The sequence below is a fragment of the Eptesicus fuscus genome, chromosome 8 (assembly GCF_027574615.1).
Source record: "Eptesicus fuscus isolate TK198812 chromosome 8, DD_ASM_mEF_20220401, whole genome shotgun sequence".
NCBI classification, from domain to species: domain Eukaryota; kingdom Metazoa; phylum Chordata; class Mammalia; order Chiroptera; family Vespertilionidae; genus Eptesicus; species Eptesicus fuscus.
In genome coordinates, this window is record NC_072480.1 from 89874841 (window position 1) to 89898324 (window position 23484).

At 37.8% G+C, this 23484-nt stretch overlaps 1 pseudogene; it reads right to left on the bottom strand.

Moving 5' to 3' along the window:
• Nucleotides 1-6215: 6215 nt before the first annotated feature.
• LOC103290301 (60S ribosomal protein L21-like) lies at nt 6216-6685 on the bottom strand (annotated as a pseudogene).
• Between the last annotated feature and the right edge of the window lie 16799 nt (nt 6686-23484).

The following is a 23484-nucleotide window of genomic DNA, read 5'->3' on the forward strand; positions in this document are numbered from 1 at the left end:
TCTCTCTTTGTTTTTCTCAGAAGTCCTCCAGGCCTCCCTGCCTTCCTGACTCCCTCTTCCTCTTTCCTGGCTGGGAGGGGGCGGAGCCAGTGGGGGCCGCTCCACCCTCTGCCCGCCCTCCCTTCCATCAAGGCCTCTTCAGGCCCAGTCTGTTTTGTTTCCTCATTCTGAGAGAGGCTCTGAGAATGAGCTGGAAGGAGGGAAATAAAGGGAGAAAAGGCTGTGAGCTGGTGGGCGCTGTGTGTGTCTGTGCGTGTGTGCGATTGTGAGTGAGTGTGAGTGCCAGCTTCACCTTCCCCATCCCCGTCCCTGCTGCCACAAGTCCCCACCCACTAGAGCCTGCTGAGCTCACAGCCTGGGCATTAGGTTGAGCCTCAGGTCATTGTGGATGTGACAGACCCAGGGTTTTTATATATTAGGATATGCAACAAAATACTACATAGTGTTTAAAACAATAAAATAATTCTGAAATGAAATTAGTTCCAAGATTTATTAGAAAAATCTAAGGAACAAGGTGCAGAACAGTGTGTATTATTTTATTAATTCAAATGCATATCATATACATAAATATATATTTGAATAATTTTAATAGAAGATATTATACATGTTGGCCTTTTAACTCTTATTGTTTACTTGGGAGCAAAAGGCTTAATGAAAGTGAGGTTCTATTATTTTTTAAATGTCTATATTGTTTCAATTTCTATTTTACACACATTTTACTTTTATTTATTTTATTTTTAATAAAATAATCTAAGTTATCTTGATATTGAGAGTTTGAACCATTTGTTTCACTTTTATCTTTGCCTAAGTTTAAAATTATGTTAATGTGTGTTTACCAGTAAGTATTATTAACTACTTTCTTTATGCTGCTATAACATTTTTTCTATATTTGTTTTACAATAATTATGTCAATTTGGCTCTAGCATAGTTACCATAGCAATACATCCTCTATTTTAAAAAACAAACATGAAAATCCTATATTTTCAAAAACAAATAAATATTGTGGCCTTTGTGCCCAATAATTACTTCTGTACTTTTTAAACTATAGAGTCTCTTATAATAATGAGCTTTTCTTATAATAATAATAATAATAATAATAAATGATTTAATGTCTAGATGTCTCAACTTGTTATCTGCAGTCTGTAGATAATTTATCTATCTTAAAGGGAGTTATGAAGCTTATAGAGAATGAATCACATAAGATAGAGAATTGGTATTGTGTGTGTGTGTGAGTATGTGTGTATGTGTGCATGTATCTGTCTTCCTGACAAGTTTGAGAACTCTTAAATCTCAGACATATCTTATTCATCCTCAGAAGCTAGCAGAGTATTTTATACAGATTAGCAATAATAACTGTTTTTGAGTTAATTGCCTAAGCATTTAGGAGAGAATTACAAGCAAAATAGTATCTAAGTGACTAGGATGCGAAGGTGACTTTTTGTGAAATTTGACTTTTAGACCTAAGGTTTTTCATTTGTTCTTTTATGTATTTTTTGCTAAATAATTGTCCCAGTCCTTTTAATAGTATGTATATTATTACTTTCACCACCTGCAGAGCAGTGCAGAGCATGCATTAACTGTGTCTGAATGAAAACATTTGCTCTAGTTTTAGATGTTTCAACGTAGGTGGATGTTTTTTTGTTTGTTTTTTTTCATTTGTTTTTTTCTGGATAGACTGGGCTGTTTGCCTCTATATCCCCAGCATCTAGCATGTTATCAGAATTGAAGCACTCCATTAATATGTAATTGTTAAGTACAATGACTTATACTTTTGGAAAGTCATATAAAACTCATTTTTTCCCTTTTTAGAGATACACTAAGAAATCAAATTAACTTAGAATGAAGGGGCATAAAAAAGACCATGAGAAAATAAAGCAAGAACTGTGTTAACTCTAATGAATCAGGGAGTCTACTTCCTATAAGAAGTCATGATAGTTTTTGCCTAAGGATATTCAAACCCTTTCCAAGGGACCTAGGAAAGAGATTGAAGGTGTTTGCATAAAATTCTTATCCTAGAGAGAGGCTAAAGTCATATGATGTCCACACCCATTCCTAAACATAATGATCCTTATAAGCCTTGGGGGCCCTGAATTAACATTTTTAAGGGTCCAGGTGGGGGCCCTGAATTAACATTTTTAAGGGTCCAGGTGATTTTTATCTACATGGTCTTCTGAGCGCATTTTGAAAGTCACCACCTCAGAGAAGGTGGGGCCATTAGGAAGGCAGCAGCCACAACCACTGGGTGAAAGCAAGCAGGAGGCAGCTTTCCTGTGATTGGGGTTAATAAGCAGTGACTATGGCTGTGATGCTTTGTCAGAAGAGCACAAACATTGTGGGGTAAGATCAAAATGAGAAATAAAGAAGGAACTATGAACTACACAATACTTTTCCTTTGGCCATCATGCATAGTAAAGGATGTAATTTCTCATAATGGAGATGGGAGTTCAATCACTTTTATTTTACTATTAGAGGCCCAGTGTACAAAATTGTGCACACGTAGCACGCTGCTGCTTGCCGCCACTCGCTGCCCCACTCACCCGCCCACTGCTGTGAGCCATGAGCCACCCTGCTCACCTCTGTGAGCTGCTGCTCACAGGCTCGGGGGGAGGGACCAAGAGGTGGTCAATGCACCTCATGGTGACTGGTCGAGCGGTCATTCCGGTCATTACGTATATGGTCCCTGGCCTTTTATTATATAGGACTTTCAAAGAAATATATTCATCAAACTCATCTGTCAAGTTTCAAAAGATGAATATGCACTTTCATGTCAAACAGTGTGGCAGACTGCATGTTCAGAGAAACTCTTATGCTACAGTGTCCCAAAAGCATTGAACACAGATATAAAACAGCAACAACAGCCCTGACTGGTTTGGCTCAGTGGATAGAGCGTCGGCCTGCGGACTGAAGGGTCCCAGGTTTGATTCCAGTCAAGGGCATGTACCTTGGTTGTGGGCACATCCCCAGTAGGAGGTGTGCAGGAGGCAGCTGATTGATGTTTCTCTCTCATCGATGTTTCTAACTCTCTATCCCTCTCCCTTCCTCTCTGTAAAAAATCAATAAAATATATTAAAACAAACAAACAAACAGCAACAACAACAACAAAGTGCATAGGTGAGAAGATCCGGAAAGTAGGAGAATTCCTTGTAGAATAGAAATGATGAGAAAGCAAAATTCTCACAGGTTTACTGAGCACTAATTTCAGAAGGTCTGGTGGGTGGCAAGAGATCAACCAAAGAACTTGTATGCATATATGCATAACCCATGGACACAGACAATAGGGTGGTGAAGGCCTAGGGCAGTGGTCAACAAACTGTGGCTCGCGAGCCACATGCGGCTCTTTGGCCCCTCGAGTGTGGCTCTTCCACAAAATACCACGTGCAGACGCACACGTACAGTGCAATTGAAACTTTGTGGCCCATGCACAGAAGTCGGTTTTCGGCTCTCAAACGAAATTTCAATCATTGTACTGTTGATATTTGGCTCTGTTGACTAATGAGTTTGCTGACCACTGGCCTAGGGCAATGGTCAAGTGTGGGCTAGAAGGAGTCAATGGGGGGAGGGGAGAAGGGGACATATGTAATCTTTTAAACAATAAAGATTAAAAAATGCACAAGTACAGTGTAATGACTATAGTTAACCCTTTGCACTCACTTGCTTTTTTCTCTATTCCTTTATTCTAATGCTAACCGTGTCGAGTCACACTTGACATCTGAGTGCAAAAGGTTAATAATACTGTATTGTATCCTTAAAATTTGCTAAAAGGGTATATTTCTAGTGTTCTCAACACACAGGTATCCGTGCACAAATGCTAACTATATGCAGGGATGAAAACATTAACTAGTTTGATTGTGATGATTATTTCACTATATGGTTTTAAATAAATACAATTTTTATTTGTCATTTATACCCCAAAAAATCTGTAAAAAAAAAAATAAAAAAAAAAGAAAATATCTGTCTGACCTTGGTGGCTTCGTTGGGCTGTGTGAATAAGGCAGAGGGAACCAGGCCTGGGGTATAAAAAGGGCAGGATGAGGGATCAGGGATTGGCAAATAAAGCTCGAGTCCCCAAAATAGAACGCAGTCATGTGGTTACCCAAGAGAAAATCTGCTCTGCAGAGGAAGACAGTATGAGCATTTGTGGGTCCCAGTCTAGTCTCTGAAGAGAGTAGTCAAAACTGTAAATATTCCCTGAGAATTCCCAACTACATGCATACTTGGAGTCAAATTTTACAAGTCCTATGTGGCCTGAACAAACTCAGGCTATGTTGATTAGTGTTCCTGTCTTAGCCTTTTTGGGATGCTGTGTCATACCATTGCCTGGGTGACTTAAAAACAACAGAAATTTAATTCTCACAGTTGTGGAGCTTGGGCAGTCTTAAGATTAAGGCACCAAAATGGTTGCCTTCTGATGAGGATCCTTTTCCTGGTTCATAGCCATGTCTTCTATCTGCAAACTCACACGATGGAAGGGGCTGGGTTCCGTGCCCTTGATGCATGGCAGCCCTCTTGCCTGGATGGAAGCTCTCAGGGACATCCTTAGAAATCTAGGTTGCAGTCTGTAGGCTGATGGAGAAGGCACCCTCTGGAGGAGGGGCCACCTCCACGGTTCCACACCTGGGGCGGCTGAGGATTATGGTGCTGGAATTGGATTTCTAGAGCTGAGCCCAGGATGTGAAGTGGGTTGGGTAACAGAAACTCCTCCTCTGACATCATTCTGCCCTGCAGGCTCTTGCACTCTGCTCGGGTGAGGGACAACCCTGAAGTTCTCTGAAATGTCTGCAGGGTCATTTTTTCATTGCCTTGGACAACAGGTCCTGGCTATGTGGGATAGATGACCGATCTCCCACTATCTTGATGAATAGCTCCTAGCTTCCACGGAGATGGTTGATCTACACAAATCCCTGTATCAAAATTGGCCACAAGCCCTAACTGGTTTGGCTCAGTGGATAGAGCATTGGCCTGTAGACTGAAGAGTCCCAGGTTCGATTCTGGTCAAGGGCATGTACCTTGGTTGTTGGCACATCCCCAGTAGGGGGTGTGCAGGAGGCAGCTGATCAATGTTTCTCTCTCATCAATGTTTCTAACTCTCTATCCCTCTCCCTTCCTCTCTGTAAAAAAATCAATAAAATATACTTTAAAAAAATTGGCCACAAGCTTTGAGTTCTCAACTAAACTCAGCTTTTTATTTTTTTTCAATATGGGTAGACTGAGAATTTTTCAAACTTTTAAGTTCTGTTTAATTTATTAAACATTCTGCCTTTCAATCATATTTCTCTTCTTGAATTTTACTGCAAGCATTCAAGAGAAGCCACGCTGTTCCTTCAACACTTTGTTTAGAAATAACTTTAGCCAAATATCCAATTTTATTGCTCAAAAGTTCTACCTTCCATTAGGACACAAACACAATTTAGCCAAGCTCTTTGCCACTTTATATCAAGGATCACTTTGCCTCCAGTTTCCAGTAATGTTCCTTATTTCTGTCTGAGACCTTATCCAGATAGCCTTTATCATTTATATCTCTGCCAACATTCTGCTCATGAGCACTTAGATACTCTCTAAGAAGACTGAGAATTTCTCTTTAGAGCTCCTCTTCTGAGGCCTCACCAGCTTTCCTTCAACACTTCACGCACAGCAGTGTAGGTGTTTTCACACATCCATCTCCAGAATCTTCTAGACTCTGCCTATTACCCAGTGCCAAAGCCACTTTCACATTTTTGGGTATTTATTATAGCAGCGTTCCAATCTCAGCACCAATTTTCTGTCTTGGTCTCTGTCTCAGGCTTACGTGTATGGACGATATCCCATGCCCTCTACGTTGAGTTGGAGCCAATTGGTGGGGAACACTGGCAGAGAATTAGAGGAAGGAAGAAGAATGACCTAAGGATAGTTAATCCTCTGACTAGTTGCCTTAGTTAGCTGTATCCTTCCCCAAAATGTTCTTGCTTGTCTCAGAATGGCCTGCAGTACACAGCTCCATGTCTTTCTGAGTCCTGGGACCCACTTCATCTTCTTGTTCCTCAGGACCTAAGCTGCTCACTCATTCATCCTAACTGACTTGGTTGCTGCATGGCTCATGGTTCCCTTCATCTGTCCAACTTTTAAATAGGCATTTTTATAAGCTACATCTTTCTCTTTGAATTTGTCCAATTTGGGTGTTCTATTCATTTCATTTGAATAGTACAGAGGTGTTTTTTTTTTTTTCTTCTTCACACTTATCATGCCATGAATTCATAGGGAATGGGTCCCAGCAGCACAGACCCCTTCCCATTGGTTCTCACAAAGTGTGCTTCTCTGAGTGGAGCAGGCTCACACTTCAGATGAACCCAGGTACCTTCCTCTTTGGCTTCCTTCTTTTCTAATCACTTTCCTTCCCATGTTGCAGGAAGCTATCTCGGCTCTTCGAGTGCTTACCATGCTCAACAGGTACATTCATTCTCTTGGCAAGAACCTTGCCCTTAACTTACTTGTTCACAACAATGCCCACTGCATGCTGGGTGACACTGTAGACTCTTCCATGGTAACATTTGTGGGGCGTTCCTTTTTGAACAGTGCCCATTCCCTTGATGCCCACATCACCTTTCTTGTAGATTCGCATGTGTGTGGCCAAAGGAACAACTCCATGTTTTCCAAAAGGCCTGGGGAACACAGAGCGGGTGCCTCTCCTCTTTCCCTTTGTGTCAGTCATTTTGGCGAATTACTGGAAGATGGCGGTTCTGGTCAAAAGGGCTATTTATTTCTTGTTTCCTATTAGTATAAAGAGAACTGGAAGATAGAGTGAGGTAGTCTAATATAGACATAATCTAAATTCCAAGAGGAAATGAGAGAAGAAACACAATGAAAATACATAATATTTAATAATACAAACATGTAAAAACTGATAATCATCTGGAACTGTTTAAAGATAATCCTCCTCATATAAGGGAAGCAAACTGTATACCAAATATAATAAAGGTAAATTCAATCTATGTATAATAGATATGGTAGAAAAAGAATCCAAGAAAAAGAAGAGATCTTAAAAGCTGTCAGAATGAAAAATGGGTTACACATAAATGAATTGTGGTTAAACTGATGTCTTTCTTCTCAGTAGCAACAAAGGAAGCCAGAAGACTGTGGAATAATACATTCAAAAAGTGAGAGAAAATAACTATTATCTAAAATGATAGACTTGGAAAAAATGTTTCAAGGATGAGGGTGAAACAAAGAGTTTTAGATAAATCAAAACCGAGAGAGTTTATTACCAACAGACTATACTAAAAAGAATTTTAACAAATGCGGTCCAGGAAAAATAAAAATGGTCCCTGAAGATCTGAGAAGCCAGCTCTGAAAATGGTAGACTTGTGGGTAAGCCTACACAAATATCAGCCACATAAATTAATAATGATACATCTTATTTGTGCAGTTCAAAAAAGAGATTTATAATCCTCAACAGCAATGGCACATGTTTGGGAGATATACGTATATTACAGTGCATTAAATAAAGCTCCACTGTGATAAGAACTATGGTTGGTGTTTATGAGTTTGTACAGGTAGGAGAGGCTTGTATTTCCATAGTAGAGATTTAAGGCAATCCTGTGAGAGCAAGTCAGAGCGGGAAATCTCATGCAATGTGCAGTATCCAGAGAATCACTTGATATTTTGCAGTTTCATCTTCCTAGCATCCCCAAAGCAAAGCGAAACCATATCTGTGTTCAGACAGAAGGTGCAAGACACTGATGGGCTGAGATACTGAGGTAGTGCTTTTTCCTGATTACTTAGAAGAGAGATTTCTTTTCCCAATTATACATCTCCCCCCTCCCCCCCACCCTAAAGAGGCAGCTGGTAGGGAAGGCAACTTCTAAATCGGAGAAGTGGGTCCCGTGCTGATTGGCCAGCATGGTCGTAACCAAGCATGGAATTATCAGACAGAAGGTCCCCTTATCTGCTGCAGGGCTTTCTTCCACTGAAATAGATTTCTCTTTGCTTTAGGTAGTTCTGTCCCAGAGCACACCACATTTTCTGGGCAAGAGAGAAAGGTCATGGAATTTATTCTTTGATTTATTGTTTGAGTTGTTGCCTTCACTGGAGAGCCCAATGAAGTCTGCCTCTTTGCAATGCTGGGCCTGTCCAGGTAGTCAATTTGGTTTCGTTTCGGTTTGAATGCTTTCCATGGACAGGGTCTGGTTTCCTCTAACAACCATCTTGGCGCATGCTTAAGGACTGGCTGGCTCTTCGCTCACCTTGTGATTTCTTAATGCTCTATTAAGCCCCAAATTCCAAGTCCGGACTTCTACTTTCTGTCCAACAGAAATAACTGACTTTGGGCCCCACGTGTCAAGGACAATGCGAGCAGTTTAATAACCTAGAAACATTTTCATCACTCCTTTCACTCGATATTTTACCGTTACCCCTGGGATATAAAAAAATAAAGAGACTGCTTTTCACATTGATTTTCTTTGCTCAGAGCAGAATTCAGTCTTTGGTCTTACTTCAGATACAGTGTGGGTCCCAATGCATGCAGTTGCTTCTCTGGAAGCTGTCAGCTCACCACAAGTAGCTTCAGAGATGTGTGACACTTTGGGGACTCAGGTTAATCTGCTAAATATAATCCTCCAGTCTGCTATATGCTGCTTATCCACATTAAGCTTTGACATAAAAAGGATTTGGCCTCTAAAATATTCATTTTTCTCAAGGGAACTTGACTCTAAGACCTAAATTTTTTTTTTTTTTTGCAGCACAGGATTTCCATCACACATTGCAAAGGAAACTTAATTTTTCAAATAAAAAAAATTCCCCAACAATGCAGCTTTGAGGTTGAAATCTCTCAAGGTCCTTCATTTTGGGATTAATAGGCTTCAAGAGAAGTAAACAAATTTCTGTGAAGAAGATACAATATGGACAAGGGCTTAGACCAACCGCCTCCTCTCAGCATGGACTTCTTTTTTCCTGTTGTGTTGATGTTACACTTATCCTTGGCTTTTCATCAGTGACATTCCGTTGAGGGAGCTCTGTTTTGTGAGGTGGCTGGGTTTCTATCACCCACACAAGGCACTGAAGGAGATCTGTATTTTGTAAATCTGAAATATCTGCCTATTCAGGTAACAAACACTTCTCTTCATTTGGAAATAGGAAGATCTGTGTTTATTAAAAAAAAATACATTTTTCTTATTGGGAAATGCCTTGGCTCAGGATAGCAGAGTACACAAAAGATATAAATGTATAGTGCAATAAACTCTCATAAAGTGAGTACCCATGTAACCACTGCCCAAGTCAAAATAGAATCCTGGTCCTAGTCTGGGAGCACTTCTATGAACCGACCCCTCCCAAATAGTAACCTCTCTTTTCTTCCCAATGTAGCCACTATCTTGACTTCTAAGACAGCAGTTAGTTTTTCCTACCCTGCAAGTATATTTAATTGGAACCCTTAGATATACATACATATGTAGATGTAGATGCAGATATGTATATTTCTGTTGCTAATACACCTAGGAGTATATTGTGAGAACTTTGTGTTATAGGTCTGTTCCAAGTAGTAGTGAGTAAAATGCTCTTTCTAAATAATTGTACCCATTTATTCTCCTGAAAAGAGTGTTGAGTCTCTTTGGCTCCACACCCTTAGTAGTGATTGATGGTGCCATTCTTTCCAGTTTTAGCCATGTTAGGGTATATGTAGTTATAGCTTATTAAAGTTTTAATTGGAATTTTCCTGATGACCAATGAGGTTTGAGCCCATTTTTAATTGTTAGTCTCTTTGTGACTTTTGTCCATTTTTCTATTGTGTTGGGCTATGTATTTTCTTATAGATCGATGTGGGTTTTTAAAAAATCACTTTGGACATGAGGCTTTTCTTGATTACATGCTTCAAGTTGTATTTTGTATAGTATATTTTGATGAACAGACATTCTTAATTGTATAGTGGTTTGTGTTATTGATCTTCCCTTTAAGATGAATGCTTTTTGTATATTAAAAAAAAAATCTCACCCCGAACCAAAGCAATGAAGACATTTTCCTGTATTATCTTCTGGAAGTCTTATCATTTTGCTTTTCTTACCAAGAGCTACAGTTTATCTGGAATTACTTTTTGTATGATTTGGTGCGCAGGTTCTAGTTACTTTTCCCACGTGGATATACAGATAACCTCTCACGCTTCTCAAACTTTGAAAATGAGCATCCATCTTTATATTATTTCCTCTGTTTAAAATACAGCATTTAGCCCTAGCCAGTTTGGCTCAGTGCGTAGACATTGGCCTGAGGACTGAAGGGTCTCAGTTTCAATTCTGGTCAAGGGCACATATCTTGGTTGCAGGCTTGGGCCTGGCCCTGGTCAGGGTGCATGCGGGAGGATATCAATGTGTCTCTTTCATCTCTCTCTCTCTCTCTCTCTCTCTCTCTCTCTCTCTCTCTCTCTCTTTCTTCCCACCACACTTCCTCCCTTCCACTCTCAAAAAATCAATGTGAAAAATATCCTTAGGTAAGGATTAAAAGAAAACAACCCCAAAATAAACAAAAATACAGCATACATATTTTACAAGTTAGTATGCAGTAGCCATGTATTACTTAATCGGTCAGGATTTAGCTAAATTTTGCTGTACAGAGGAGATGGAGATGAAAAAATTAGTGAGGGATACCTAAATTCTCTTTGCTCAACTAGTTCCTCTTCAGAGAGGCCACATATGTGTGTGCTCAGGTCAGCATATCAACACCAGTTCTGCACTGGGAGAGTTATATTGAGCTTATTCAGGCCATTATTGGACTTTGATGGGTGTTTAGATTCTTTCTCAAAAAAAAAATTTGTTTTACATGTACAGAAGTAACATTCTTACATTGCTGAATTGTGTGTTACTTCAATCGAGCTTAACTTTGGTTTACAAGATAAATGAATTACTGAAATTACCCATTTGTAATTTTATTTTATCTTTGAGAATGAATAAAACCTCTTGTCAAGAACATTGCTCCAATCAAAAGTATAAAATACACAGAGAGAATTATCTCTATCTTAAAAAAATTAAAAATGGAACTTCCATTTGACCCAGTAATCCCACTGCTAGGAATATATCTAAAGAAAACAGAAACACCAATCAGAAAGGATATATGCACCCCTATGTTCATAGCAGCACAATTTGCAATAGCTAAGATTTGGAAACAGCCTAAGTGCCCATCAGCAGATGAGTGGATTAGAAAACTGTGATACATCTACACAATGGAATACTACGCTGCTGTAAAAAAGAAGGAATTCTTACCATTTGCAATAGCATGGATGGAACTGGAGAGCATTATGCTAAGTGAAATAAGCCAGTCAAAGAAAGATAAATATCACATGACCTCACTCATTTGTGGAATATAATGAACAACATAAATGGATGAATAAAAACAGAACCAGAGTCATAGAATCATTGACTAGATTGTCCAACCTATGAGGGAAGGCGGGACATGAGGAGGTTAAGAGGTCAACCAAAGGACTGTATGCATGCATATGAGCATAACCAATGGACACAGATGGGGACCGGGGGGCGGGGGGGGGGGGTTTGAAGGCATGTGCTCGGGGTTGGGGGCAGCTGGGGAGAGGTCAATGGGGGAAAAAGGAGAATTATGTAATACCTTAAATTATAAAGAACTTAAATTTAAAACACACACACACACATAAAAATACTTGTTTTAGAAGGATAGGATACTAATTTCAATTAATGATTCCAGCCAGTATTTGATACAAATATAATGTTCAAAACCCTTTAATTGCAACAGTTAAACTTATTGCATTTATTTTTTATTAATTTGATAAACATCAGAATGAGAGCAAATTTATAGTACTATATAAAGGAAAAGTACATTCACTTGAATTAGTATTAACATTTTTCATCACTTATCAATTCTCCAGATCATATGTTCCCAACTTGTAATGTAACCAATATTATAAGTTAACTAGAGGCCTGGTGCACAAAATTCATGCATTTGTGGGGTGGGGGTGGGGGGCGTCCCTCAGCCCGGCATTCACCCTCTCACTGTCCAAGAGCCCTCAGGGGATGTCCGGGAGCCCTCACGAGGAGTGGGTCTAAGCTGTCGGTTGGACATCAGTGCTGCTGTGGAGGCAGGAGAGGCTCCCACCACCTCTGCTGCACTCATCAGCCTTGAGCCTGGCTTCTGGCTGAGCGGTGCTCCCCCTGTGGAAGAGCACTGACCACCAGGGGGCAGCTCCTGCATTTAGAGTCTGCCCCCTGGTGGTCAGTGCACGTCATAGCGACTGGTTGTTCTGCCAATCAGTTGATTTGTATATTAGTCTTTTATTATATAGGATAATTGTATTTTGCATGTATCTTGATTTATTGCATATGAAAATAGAATAACAAAGCATGGCTAATCCTAATGTGAAATAATGATTAAATCATAGTTAATTAAAATAATGACAGTTAAAATTTAAGGACTGAAAGACTAAAAGTGAAATGAGCTTGGATAGAGCCTTTTCATAAAAAGCATTATTAATGGCCTCTTTATGGGTCCATTATTTTCTTTTTAATATAAACTGGAAAAATCAAGTAATTTGAAGCATATGCTTTTAAAACTTATTTACTTTTTGTATTCAATTTATTTATATTAAAATCTCTTTCCCAGCCCTGTCATCTTCTAAGCCTTGTTATACACCTAATTTTTGACTGATTGCTCAACTCAGACTTTAACATGTCAAAACAAGCATGTAACATTTGCCTCAAAATGCGTGTTCTCCTTCTCATTCCTATCTCTGTTTGGTTTGATATTTTAAATCTCCTTTGACTTTTCATCCACTCATTTTCCAAAGGTTATCATGTCTTATTTATTCTAATATATCTTCTTGGCTTTACTAATTGTCTTCTTCAGCTCACCTGAATCCTGACATAGGTAACCTAACATTTTCTCTGCCCTTACACTGTCTTTCTAGTCCATCTTTTATACTACTGAGACATTTATTTTAAAATGGTCATTAGAATAAGACTATGCTCAGAATAAAATCTTTACATAACTAGATTCTGAACATGAATCCTGGAGTGCTCTAAATTTACCTCTGCTCCCCACATCCAATCCTACCAGTGTATCCTTTTTCTCAGCAATCCTTGACATTTGTCTAGGCTCCTGCACCACTTTCTCAAAGGAAGCCTTTGTCTTGTCTTAATTTCAAGGCTCCATACTGGGCTCTTCAACTCTAATGTTAGTCTTGATCTAAGGGCAGATTTCTGCTAGAAAAACTGGAGATGAGGAAGGGATGGAGGGATGCAGGGTTGAGGGGGACAGAGAGAGAGAGAGGGAGAGAGAGAGAGAGAGAGAGAGAGAGAGAGAGAGAGAGAGAGAGAGAGAGTTTGAAAGACAACATTTTTGGGTGTTAATTTTGGCTCAGGAACCATGGGATAGTTATTTTCATCTACTATGTGAAGAAGATAGAGTGTTTTAGAGAGATTTCTGATTCCTCTAAGAGAAATCTCACTTAATTCTAGATTAATCAGCAAGTTCATTTATTATATCCCATATTGGATCACTTAGGAAGTAGAATGAACATCAGGATTTTTAACTTTATGTATTAACAATACCTTGAAGGACCCAGTTCTTTTCTTCTCTCTGCTTTACCATCTTCCATGCTGCCCTTATCCTCAGGCTGTTGAAAGTATGACTGTAGCAATATCAGTTATTGCATCTAGTTGTGATCTCACCCAGAATCTCTCCAGCAGATCACCTGTGGCACCTCATTAGCCACAATTGGGTGATGTGACTCTTCCTGGGGCTATTGCTATGGAGGGGAATGGCATTACCTCTGGTACCCTACAACCCACATTTGGATATAAAAGTAAAGTGTCCCAGCTTCTCCTGAGACAATTTGCTGTATATGAACGAAGAAAACTGGAACAACAAATGGCTCTCACAGACCCAAAATAAAGACATAGGACAATACAAATGAATGATGTGGAGAAAGACCAGATTGCTTGTGGCTTAACTAGCTAAGGTGGATCTCCATTCTTTTCGATCGAACGAGTGCTAATTAAAATGAAATTTTAAAACTTAAAATCTAAAAACCTATTCAAACATTTCTGAGAAAAGTCCATATTTAGTTTCCTTCTTAATCTACTTTTGGAATGGTTTGCAAGTAACCAATATATTGTGTTGTTCTTACGTTATATATTAAGCTAGAGGCCCGATGCATGAAGATTCGTGCAAGAATGGGCCTTCCTTCCCCTGGCTGCCGGCACCGCCTTTGCTCTGGCTGGAGCCACCTTTCTGCCTTAGCTCTGGCCTGGAGCTGCCTTTCCGCCTTCCCATGCTGCCCAGAGGCCCCGAGCGGCTGGGGCAGTGTGGAACGCCCTGGCCCACCTCAGCTGCTTGGAGCCTGTGTATGCAAATTAACCCACCATCTTTGTTGGGCTAATTTGCATACTCACTCCTGATTGGCTGGTAGGCATCACGAAGGTATGGTCAATTTGCATCTTTCTCTTTTATTAGTGTAGATGAGCCGATGGTCCTCAGCCAAAGACCATTAGGGACCCTCCTGTATCTGAACAAGTTGGGCTTGGTTACAGCAAGGGAAACACACACCATAGGAACTGTGAGGGCATCTCAATCAGAGGTGTGAGAAAGAATATGTTATAGAATACAGGCTTGAGTTATGTGATTTGGGGGCAGTCTAAGGGAGGATGGCTTTGCTGTGCATCGGCTGCTGTCAGGAAGCTGTGCATCTTAATCTTATCTGGAAGGTACACATATATGTTATATTTAAAATATATATGTATAAATATACACACATATATGTTAATACTATATATTTTTTAAATCATAAGACTAACAAACACAAGTACTTGTGTATTAGAGACAAAGGTAGAAATGAGGAAAGAGTGAGTAGATAGAAAAGATTTTTGTCAGATATTCTAGAGTTAATGTGACTATTTTTTCTGTTATTGAATATATGCATTGATTTTATTATTAAAAATAAGTGAATACTTTTATATATTGATGCACATATACAAATAAATTCATGCATGAACTCCTCAAAAATATGTCATGCAAAAAATAGACCTTGTGTTTAAAAAGATTCCTCATTTCAATCGTTTTAACTTAAGCATTTTCTACTTTGTTTTTAGCTTGATAATTTCCTGAATCAGATCCATAAAACCATTTGCTATTTATCTTGTACAACTATATTTGGTTCATTCATTGTCTTACCAATACTCTTGGCTGAAGCATTTAGAAGTTCTATTAAAATAAACGATTAAAGAAATAAACTGGGCATTAAATTAGGATCGTTTTATGGGGACGTTTTTATACTGTGGTCCTAAAATGAGCTTTTAAGCATTTTATCATGTAACAGAGAATGATTAGTCCATATCTCAATAAGACACTAAATCAATGCACACTACATCACATGCAGAGTTTAAAGAGTGATCATTTAAATTTTCCTAAGAACAATCTTTAAGTGAAACAAATGACTTTTTTTACAAGTCTCCCCTGCCCCAATTTTATCAAATTAGGGAAGATTTAGTCATATTGATTATTTGTAAATGGAAGACAGCAAGAATAAATTACCCCTGTAGGTGGCAGTCAAACTCTAAATAATGGATTAAAATGTTCTTGCTACAGTGGATTATTATCCTTGGAAAGAACTTTGAGTTTTAAAAACCAAGATACTTTACAATGATCTCTTTAACACTATTTTGAAATGTCTGAATTATTGAATATTTTGTACACATTCATTTGAGATGCACTGCATAAAACCTTTGGAAAACTAAAAGTTAGGAGAAGTAGGACATGTAACAGGAAGGTTCTTTTAAATCAATTGGGTTAGAAATGCATGTTTATTGCATTTCTAATTTATGAGTTGTAATTATTTAAAGTAATATACTAAGTATGCTACAAAATGAATATATTTTTCTTAATCTTTATCAAATAACAATATATTAAGGTAAAAATATATTAATGTTACCATTAGAATGTTGTTTTAGAGAAGCACTGACATAACTTTCATCTTTACATGTATGTAAGAGGATAGTTATTGTTTTCATATACTCAGAACAGTATGATTATCTTCTTCCAATATCATGCCTTAAAGAAAAAGTATATAATATGCATTTGCAAGTATGTCAACAATTTGGTATATATTATATATTACATAGTAATAGTGACTGAAAGGAGGGCATTAAGTATTGAAACTTTCTAGACACAATCTATTGATTTCTGAAAATATCCTATGTTATAGATAGCATAAGGATTACTAAAAATGTTTAACAATGTCACTGGCATGAGCATCAACCAATCAGGAGTGATGCTGGTTAGGTGATCGCCAGCTTAAGATCACCCAGATATTATAACATCTTTTGGAGGCTTTGAAAATAAGGTGCAGCGAGTCTAGCCTGTTTGCCAAAGAACTAGTAAAGCTGGAATCTAGGCTGCACTGACTTCACTGCTATTGCCTTTCTATCAAAATTTAGAGGCGTACATAATTCCAAGTGCATATGTACAGTAGTGAACTTCCTTGTTGTGATTGCAAAAGGAAGTAATAAACAAACTAATCAAATGACTAACTCCAATCTCTATGACCCTCGTCCATTGTCCTCAGGTCCATTTGAGACAACTTCTGAAAACACAAGGCATTGTAGTTGACTAGTTAAGAGCTCAGTATGGTCCAAATTAGAGACATTATATTGGCTTCTGTTCTCAGATAAAAAAGCATGAAACGCAAATGTTATTTATCTTAGTGGTATAGATTGTGATGCATCAACTGAGAAAAACTGAATTTGAGAAAAGAGGAGCATGAACTAGACTTATTTTGGTAATAATAATAACTTTTTTCTTTATTGATTAAGGTATTACATTATGTGTCCTTATCACCCCATTACCCCCCTCCCCCTCCCCCCACTCATGCCCTCACCCCCCTGGTGTCTGTGTTCATTGGTTAGGCTTACATGCATGCATATAAGTCTTTGGTTGATTTCTCCCCCTTACCCCCACCCTCCCCTTCCTTCCCTCTGAGGTTTGACTGTCTGATCAATGTTTCTCTGTCTCTGGATCTGTTTTTGTTCATCAGTTTATGTTGTTCATTATATTCCACAAATGAGTGAGATCATATGATATTTATCTTTCTCTGACTGGCTTATTTCGCTTAGCATAATGCTCTCCAGTTCCATCCATGCTGTTGCAAATGGTAAGAATTCCTTCTTTTTTTTTTTTTACTGCAGCATAGTATTCCATTGTGTAGATGTATCTGGAGATGGGTACTTGGGCTGTTTCCAAATCTTAGCTATGGTAAATTGTGCTGCTATGAACATAGGGGTGCATATATCCTTTCTGATTGGTGTTTCTAGCTTCTTGGTACATATTCCTAGAAGTGGGATCACTGGATCAAATGGGAGTTCCATTTTTAGTTTTCTGAGGAAACTCCACACAGTGGCTGTACCAGTCTGCATTCCCACCAACAGTGCACAAGGTTTCCTTTTTCTCTGCATCCTCGCCAGCAATTGTCATTGTTGATTTGTTGATGATAGTCATTCTGACAGGTGTGAGATGGTACCACATTGTCATTTTGATTTGCATCTCTTGGATGATTAGTGACTTTGAGCATGTTTTCATATGTCTCTTGGCCTTCCTTATGGCCTCTTTTGACAAGTATCTATTCAGGTCCATGGCTCATTTTTTGATTGGGTTGTTTATCTTCCTTTTGTTAAGTTATATGAGTTCCCTGTAAATGTTGGAGATTAAACCCTTATCTGAGATAACATTGGCAAATATGTTCTCCCATGCAGTGGGCTTTCTTGCTGTTTTGTTGATGGTTTCTTTTGCTGTGCAAAAGCTTTTTATTTTGATATAGTCCCATTTGTTTATTTTCTCTTTAGTTTCCATTGCCCTGGGAGCTGTATCAGTGAAGATATTGCTTCGGCATATGTCTGAGATTTTGTTGCCTGTAGATTCCTCTAATATTTTTATGGTTTCCCATCTTATGTTTAAGTCTTTATCCATTTTGAGTTTATTTTTGTGTATGGTGTAAGTTGGTGGTCTAGTTTCGTTTTTTTTGCATGTATCTGTCCAATTTGAGGGATCATACCTCAACATAATAAAAGGCTTATATGACAAACCTACAGCCAACATCATACTCAATGGGCAAAAACTAAAACTATTTTACCTAAGAACAGGAACAAGACAGGGATGCCCACTCTCACCACACCTGTTCAACATAGTACTAGAAGTGCTAGCCATAGCAATTAGACAGAAAGAAGAAATAAAAGGTATGCAAATTGGAAAATAAGACATAAAACTGTCATTATTCACAGATGATATGATACTGTACATAAAAAACCCTAAAGAATCCATCAAAAATTATTAGACTTAGTAAATTTATTCAGCAATGTAGCAGAATACAAAATTAACACCAAGAAATCTATGGCATTTTTATATACCAATAGTGAATTTACAGAAAGAGAGATTAAAAAAACAATCCAATTTACCATCACACCAAAAAAATTAAGATACCTAGGAATAAACTTATCCAAGGAGGTAAAAGACCTGTTCTCGGAAAACTACAGGACACTGAAAAAAAAGATAGAGGAAGACATAAACAGATGGAAGAACATACCGTATTCATGGATTGGTAGAATCAACATCATTAAAATGTCCATACTACCCAAAGTAATCTATAGATTCAGTGCACTCCCCATTAAAATACCAACGGCATATTTCACAGACCTAGAACAAACTCTCCAAAAATTCATCTGGAATAAAAAAAGACCCCGTATAGCTGCAGCAATCCTGAGAAAGAAGAACAAAGGAGGAGGGATCTCAATACCAGATATCAAGCTGTATTACAAAGCCACTGTTCTCAAAACTGCCTGGTACTGGCACCAGAACAGTCATATAGACCAATGGGACAGAACAGAGAACCCAGAAATCGACCCAAACCATTATGCTCAATTAATATTTGTCAAAGGAGGCAAGAACATACAATGGAGTCAAGACAGTCTCTTCAATAATAATAACTTCAAATACTAATAGAAAAGAGGGGTTCAGTTTCATTAGTGATGCTGGTGAGGCAGTGGGTGGATCACTTCATTATTACTACGATGAGACATGTGTCAGAGAATGTTATACACTTACTGAATGAATGTTTATTGTCTCCTTATTTATTTGTTTTGATGAAGTTTTTTTTTTTATTGTCTAAAGTTTCACATATGTCTCCTTTTTCCCCAATGGACTCCCCCGCCCCCCCCTCCCCCAGCCATCCTTATTTTTAACCGAACTCTATTTTTACCAAGCGTGTTAATGTGTAGCTATACTAACACATTTCCAGCCTTCCTTGAAGCTGAAAGGGTCCTTCTATCCTTTCAAAACAGAAACAGAGTAAGTCTTCCTAGCCTTGGAATTCATTTACTACCTATTGAACCTCTAATGTGCTACTCACTATCTATCTGTAGTATTGTGTGCCAGGCTAGATTTTAAAGATATGAATAAATTTCCATTGATTTTCAAGAAAATTTTATACTTTCAAGAGATAATGGAGATGGTAGGAAAATCCATCTCGATGTGTTGTGAGTGGTATTTTAGAGGGTTGCCCTTCAGTGCTTAAATAATTTCTCATTTTATTTGTGTTCTGGAAAAGGTCATCCCAATCTGATTCCAATTATTGAAGCTATTTCTGTTTATACCCAGGGGAAAATAATAACTTAGTCTCTGTGGTTTTTTTGATGGCATAAAATAATATAATACTCCTGGCTATCTGTGTACACCTGTATGCATATTTGTTTTCATTTTCTCTTTCATAACCAACAGCATGATTTGAGTTAGAGAAAGTAAGCTCCTTAATAAATATTCCTTATATAGTCTCTGTATTTTCTATTATTTTATAGCTATTGTAAACAGATACTAACTCATCCTCTGTGTAAAAGCCCTTTAAAAAAATGAGGACTGATATTCCTTGTTTTAACCTGAATAATCACCTTAGATTTCTCCCTAAGCATTGACCACTTGTCCATTTTTAAAGTATTGCCAAGTAATCTTGCTTTCTTAATGGAAATGTTCTGGGACTCCCCTTACATGTCATGTCAAAAATAAAATGCAATGTTATTACATTTATCTACTAGTCATTTCCCAGAGTAATATTATGATCTTTTCTAATCTTGTAAAAATCACCATAAATGTCTAAACATGGTACTTCAATTATTTTTTTTTAGTTCATAAGCGTGTGTCTATGAAGTAATATAGATATGTTTAGCTTTTTATTTTTAATATACTTTCTCCCTTTAAATTTTTGCACATACCCTTTCAATTGCATTAGTTTACTTTTTTTAGTTATTATTCTTTCTAGAACTATAGGTTCAGAAGAATCTCAATGTATTTGGGGCCGTATTCACCTTTTTAGGCTACAATTTCTTTATCTAGAAGACTAAAATGTTGGATTAGACGAGCTCTCAGAATACATCCAGATTTAGGTTAGAAAGTGTCAAAAATTAAGAAAACTCATTTTATTTTTTCCTGATACATTGAACTTATATTTCTCTTTTTCTGTCTCAGTTATACCACCTTCATTTCCTTTCAGGCTTTTTAAGCTGTCTTTTGTTGTCCTCCTCACCGGCCTTTTCTGACCTAAAAGCATTCCCATTAGTATTATAGCTCCTTAGGTAGTTCTTAGGTGGTTCACTCACTGTAACCTTGATATCTTGTTAAGAGCAGAATGGCTTTGGATCTGACCCCTGGGCTATGGGGAGGAAAAATCAGAGGGTCTCAGCTGAAAGAATTGGGATGTTAACATTTTATTTCTGGGAGGCAATGATTTTGCCAGAGGGAAAGAGTCATTCTACTTTGGCAGGTTTTCTTTTTAAAAAAAATGTTTTTACTTTTGTATCATTACCCTTGGACTATAGTGCCTGAACCTACCAGTCTGCTAAATCCTTCCCTGACTTTTTCAGCACGCTACACACAGCATTCTTTCAAATGCAAGGTCAGGGTATGTGTCTCTTTTGATACCACGGTTTTAAAATGAGAAGTGCTGCTTATTTCAGATAAAACCTCTTTTTACCTCTCCAAAAAAGCTTTATTCTTTCACACATAATATCTGATTTTTACATTTCAGTAAAAAATGGGGTAAAACCGAGGAGAAGGAGTCATAATGTTTGTGACTATTGAAATCACAAAGTGCGTGGTTGGATGGTACCTTTACAGGTCATTTATTTCAATCCCACCCCCCCCCACCCCCCACCGTCAAATAAATCGCCTGTTCCATCAGTCCGGGAAATGGGTCTGCAATCTCTTCCTGCTGCTCTGTGGCATGAAAATCTACTACTTTTTGTCTACACACAGAATTAATTTATAAATTTAGGCTTTTAATTATACCTAAGTCATTGGACCTTCAACATATAGGAATTTTTAAAATCACTGGCAAATATTAACAGGCATGGCTCCTAACACATTCAAGTTGAAATCTTCATTTCTGAGGGCAAATGGAGAGACACTGGACTTTTTTTTTTTTTTTTCTCCATATCCTCATCTCCAAGTAAGTCCTGCTTTGTGAAGATCTAGGTATGAATTTCTAACTGCTAGTCACTCAGATTCACAGCTCAAGGCTTATGCAAAGTCTGACTCATTCTTAAAGTTTGGAGGACTATAAAAATGATAAAAAGCTTATCTCTTATTTGTTTAATTAATTTAAAATTGTATAAAATAATGTGAATGTAATTGTATTGTTTGTCTATAACCCGTACAAATATTATTTGCCAATATCAGCACAAAGGAGGTGAGTAGGAACAAAGTTGTATTTAGCTAAAAAAATGATACCAGATGGTAACTCAAGACTACAGGGACAACTGAAAAAAACCATATATGATATATAAGAATATATAAATACATAAGCTATAAATGCTATAAATCTATACTTTCCCTCTTTCTCCAGCTTCTTTAAAATAAAGTTTCATAAAGTAATAGTTATAATAATGCATTGTTTACTTTAAATCTTATATAAATGTAATAAGTATAACAAGAATACTGTGGTAATGGGATAAAAGTAATCAAGCTACAATTTCTATTAATGTCTATAATAATGTGTCTATATCTCAGTGGAATTAATCTAAGTCTAAATTAGGTTCTAATCAGTTCAGATGCATGTAAAAATCCTTAAAGCATCTACTAAGAAAATAATGGTTTAAAAAATAAAAAATCAGACTGTTGAACCTCAGGGGGAAGGCAGGGGAGGGTGGGTGGGAAGAGAACAACCAATGAACTGGTATGCATAACCCCTGGACACAGACAGTGGGGTGGTGATGCTTGGAAGGGGTGATGGGAGCAGGCTAGAATTGCTTAATGGGGGAAAAGGACGACCTATGTAATACTAACAATAATAAAGATTTTTAAAAAGTAAAAAAGCACTTAAAATTAAAAATTACATGAAAAATATTAACTTAGTGGAAATAATCAGTTAGTGTAAAGGGGGAATAGATGAACAAAAAAGACATAAAACAAAAAATAATATGGCAGGTGTAATCTAACTATCATATTAACATTAAATGTAAATGAAGTAAACAATTCAATTAAAAGGCAAAATTGTCTTTAATATAGTAATATAATTTAATGTAAAATAGCTTCCTTTTTGGGGGGTTTACAAGAATTGTTCAGCTTTTTTTCTTTGTTAACTCTCACTTGAGGATATTCTTTCTATTGATAGACTGGAAGGGAGGGAGGGAGACAGAGAGAAACATCGATTTGAGACACATTGATCGGTTACCTCCTATACATGCTCAGACTAGGGCCCTAGGGCCAGGGATTGAGCCTGCAACCCATGTACCCTTGGTGCCCTTGACCAGAATCAAACCCTTGACCCTTCAGTCCTTAGGCGGACATTCTAATCATTGAGCAAAACCAGCTAGAGCAGAATCCTTAAGCTTTGAGAGGGAAGATATTAACAGTCAGATGGGGCTTACGTACACATTTGCAACATGTATGGACACACTGCTTCTGAGTGGATGCTGGGCACGTGCTGGCTGCTAATGAATTGGCATCTCCCGGAGATGATACCAAAAGGGATCATTATTTTTCCATGAGCAAAGGGATGAAGCTTGGATGAGGGAATAACTTGAGCTTTGAACAACATCTCTTTTGGCAGTTGCTTGCTGGTTGCACGCCATACTGTAATATAGTCTCTCACTGCTGCCATGTTGCCATCTTTCTCAGTGTGTACCTAGTAGCCATTTCCTCTGGAGGTTCTTGCTGTCCATGTTTTGTAATCCATGATTCTCATTTTAATGCTTTCTTTTCTTTTTATTTCTTCCTCACTGCCCCCCTCCCCTGCCACATACACACACATACAAGTCAGGACAATTATTTTACAATCTGAAAAAGTCTTTTCTCTTGAATCTACTCTGTTTGATAAACCCAAAATTCATGTGGTTCCCAGAAATCATAGAATTTTGGAGAAAAGAGCTGGAAATGGAAGTGCTTGGAAGTTACCTTTTATTTTCCTGTCTTACCCTAGCCCTCCTTTAAGACAAAAAAATGCACATTCAACTCCAGTTTTCATTGTGAGAA